This window comes from Tupaia chinensis, unplaced genomic scaffold (genome assembly GCF_000334495.1).
Source record: "Tupaia chinensis unplaced genomic scaffold, TupChi_1.0 Scaffold000328_1, whole genome shotgun sequence".
NCBI classification, from domain to species: domain Eukaryota; kingdom Metazoa; phylum Chordata; class Mammalia; order Scandentia; family Tupaiidae; genus Tupaia; species Tupaia belangeri.
The window spans coordinates 928,348-930,804 of NW_006159822.1; the positions used below are offsets into that span (position 1 = coordinate 928,348).

At 39.8% G+C, this 2,457-nt stretch overlaps 1 pseudogene; it reads right to left on the minus strand.

The window, feature by feature from the left end:
• Positions 1-1,654: 1,654 nt before the first annotated feature.
• On the minus strand, positions 1,655-2,083 carry LOC102482668 (40S ribosomal protein S12 pseudogene; annotated as a pseudogene).
• Positions 2,084-2,457: the final 374 nt, after the last annotated feature.

The window sequence follows — 2,457 nt, forward strand, 5'->3', positions numbered from 1 at the left end:
ATAGTCAGAAAGACACTTGCACATCCCATGTTTATTGCAACAGTATTCACAATTGCTAAGACATGGAATTAATCTAAATCCCAAGAGCAGATGACTGGGTTGAAAAAATGTAGCACATATACAGTATTGAATACTACTCAGACATTAAAAAAATAAACACAAACAAAAACAATGTCATCCCAGTGAAATGCAGAAATAGATTTTTGTCCATTTGCCTGCCTTTACCGCTTTTCTATGAAGAGGGTATATAAACTCCTAAATTTCACCATTTTGAGTAATCTCTTTTCTTTCCTGTGAAGCCCTAATACATGCAATCAGTTTGTGTGCCTTTTCTCCTGTTAATCTGCCCATTTTTAGTTTATTCCTTAAATTCAGTTATTGAACCCTTGAAGGAGAAAGAGAAGGGTTTAATTTAATTAATTTTATTTTTATTTATTAATTAGTATTTTAAGACAGTTGCCATTTACTGCTCTCTGAGCCAGGACAGGTGACAAAGTACTTTGAATGTATGTTCTTGTCTATGATGCATGGTCATGATATGGGTACATACCATTTTTTCCATTCCTTGCATGAGAGCAATAACAAGTTAACTTGTTTTTTTTGTTTGTTTTGTTTAGTTCTTTTTGGTTGTTTGTTTGTTTTTGGTTTTGGTTTTTTTTGAGAGGTTTTTGCTATAGGGTGCATGCACTTTCCAGAAAGACAGAGACAGAGAGATAGAAAGGGAGAAATCACCTCCCAGGGGGATGGCCATTCCTCAATCCCTTCTCCTCCATTCTCCTCTTGGGATCTTGGGCACACATGCACATGCGCCTGGCATGAGTTTAAGCCACCGGGTCTGGGACTCCAACTGTGGTCAAGTACATGGGAGTTCAACAACTTAGCCATTACGCTAACTGCTGGTCCCTCAAGGTAACTTGTCTAAGGCCACATAGCCAAGAATTGGGAGTTTGGGATTCAAACCCAGGACTGTGTTTTTTTTCTGATGAACACTTGATTTCTCAGCAGTCAGGTAGAGATGACAGTCCTTTCCTACCTCACAGGTAGGCAGGTATTGCCTGACTGTCATAATGATGCTCATAGAATGATCATGGATGAGGCAGTGGCCTCCAAGAGAGCCAATAAGATTAGGATTCTTGTAACAGTTGATGTTAGAGGTGTCACCAGATCCCAAACTGAGTTGACAAAGTCTTTCTACCTTTTACTGGGATGACTTTTTTTTTTTTTTTAATGTCTGAGTAATATTCAATAATGTATATGTACTGCATTTTTTCAATCCAGTCATCTGTTCTTGGGCATTTTGGCTAATTTTATGTCTTAGTAATTGTGAATAATGCTGCAATAAACATGGACATGCAAGTGTCTTTCTCACTATTTTCTTATCCTTTGGGTGTATTACTGGGTCTTGTGGTAGTTCAATTTGTAGGTTTTTAAGAACCTCCCTGCTGTTTTCCGGAGTGGCTGTATTAATTTGCATTCCCACCAACAGGGCAAGGTGGTTCCCTTCCCCCCCACCCCCCCCCAGCCTTGCCAGCACTTGTCAATCTTTATTTTTTTAATCATAGCCATTCTGACTGGGATTAGTGGTATCTCATTGTTTTGATTTGATTTTTTATGATAAGAAATGTTAGGCATTTTTTTCATATGCTTTTGGGCATTTTTTTTTCATGAGCCGATTTTTATTATCTTTTCATTTCTTGCATTTGAAGTACTCTTCAATGACATCCTTGGCCTGAGATTCCTTGCCATAGTCCTTAACTACTACACAGCTGCAACCAACCACTTTACGGGGTTTTCCCTCTCTGTCAATTTTACAGAGGCCTACTCATTCTCCTAGTTTCTTGTCATCAACCTTAATCAGGTTGATTTGGTGTTCGGCACAAAGGGCCTCCACCAGCTTGATATGCATAGGTTCATCACAGTTGGATGCAAGCACACACAGGTGGGCTTGGTGCTTGTCTAAGGCTTTGGCAGCTTCGTAAATTCCACGTGCTAGGCCATCGTGGATGAGGGCGGTCTTTAGCACCTCTTGTAAAGCAGAATTAACGTCCATTACACCTCCAGCAGCAATGCCTTCCTCCACCATGTGGTGGATTACGGGTGGGGCCGAATCTTGAACGCACCTGAGCCCCCGCCTCCACGCGACTCCTTGGTGGCAGGTAAAGAGCGCTTTTGGGCATTTGTATGTCTTCCTTAGAGAGCTCTCTTCAGCTCTTTTGCCCACTTTTAAATCAAATTGTTTATGTTTTATTTCTTTTCTTCCTTTCCTTTTCTTTTTTTTCCTTCTTTTTGTGGGTGAACTGCTTTAGTTCCCTATATCCTTGTTGTCAATCCATTATCTGAAGCATGGTTGGAAAATATTTTCTCTCATTCTGAAGACTGTCTCTTCACTCTAATTATTACTTCCTTTGTTGTGCAGAAGCTTTTTAGTTTGTTGCAGTTTCACTTGTCTATTTTTGG